General features: G+C 58.1%; 1 protein-coding gene across 1 annotated transcript in view; it reads left to right on the top strand.

Annotated features, from left to right (window-relative positions):
• GALNT12 (polypeptide N-acetylgalactosaminyltransferase 12) overlaps positions 1-1,080 on the top strand; it is a 93,491-nt gene that overhangs the window by 10,032 nt on the left and 82,379 nt on the right. The window lies entirely within an intron of this gene.

Here is a 1,080-nt window from a genome sequence, read left to right as displayed (position 1 = left end):
TGGCCTGCCCCCACCACTGACATCACCACAGCCACCTGCAGGCATTCTCAGGAGGCATGAGTCAGTCATGAAAGTGTTTGTACCCAAAAGCTTGCAAAGAAGAATTTTGCCAACTCTTTTTAGCTGGTCTAATGAAAGACCTTTGATTTCCCCAAAGATCCTATGAAGTAGGAACATTCATTTCTACCCAGGAGAACTTTTACAATGTTTTCACTGATGCCTGATGAAGGGTGTTTGTGCCCGAAAGCTAGGGTGGCCATCATAGAGGACATGGACGACTGGTGCCACCTTAGTCAGGGGGGGTACAGGAACCCCCCCACAGCCAATCTTGGTAAGCGGGGGGTGGGGGGAGTCCCCCCCGTGGCCAGTCTCACTGATGGGGGGACGGTCCTCCCATGGCTGATCTGGAGGTGGATGATTACTGTGGCCGCTTCTGGAAGTGGCTGTGGCAGCTTCTGGGAGCGCCACGGTGCTCCCACCCCCCAACTGGCACTCTCGGGGGGGGGGGGCACCAGCGCTCCCGCCTGCGTCCTCTGCCCGTCACCTAAGTGGGGAGTGCAGCTAGTCGGGTGCGCCGGCGCTCTCAGGCGGTGCCCGTGCATCCCCTACATGTTGCCACAGATAGAGGACATTCCGGTTTTCTGCTCCTCGTGCCCTCTATTGATACGAAACCCAACGCCTTTAGGTCCTCCACTTTCCATAACAGCATCCGGTTTTGTATCAATTGAGGACAACAACCAGGCTGTCCCCTATGACGGCCACCCTACCAAAAGCTTGCAACGAAAGACATTTTTTCTATTTTTTGGCAAAACTCTCTCCCTCTAATCTAAGACATCACCTCTCCCACGAGCCCGGACTGATGGGGTTTTTTTTTTACAGTTGTGAGGAAACTGCCCCTCCGGAGCAGGCCCGGGTGGCTGGGACCGACCGACCTGCGAGTGGGTGAGTGAGTAAGGAGGAGGCTGGAGGAAGAGTCGGGCGGGAGGCGGTGGGAGCACGAGGCGCCCATTTTCGCCTCCCGCACCTAGGGCCGGGCCGGGCCGGGCCGGGCCGGGCCGCGCTGGCAGTGGGGCTGGCGGG

The sequence above is a fragment of the Alligator sinensis genome, unplaced genomic scaffold, assembly GCF_000455745.1.
Source record: "Alligator sinensis unplaced genomic scaffold, ASM45574v1 scaffold386_1, whole genome shotgun sequence".
Lineage (NCBI taxonomy): Eukaryota > Metazoa > Chordata > Crocodylia > Alligatoridae > Alligator > Alligator sinensis.
The sequence above is the reverse complement of the archived record's forward strand: the minus strand, read 5'-3'. Positions and strand labels throughout refer to the sequence as shown.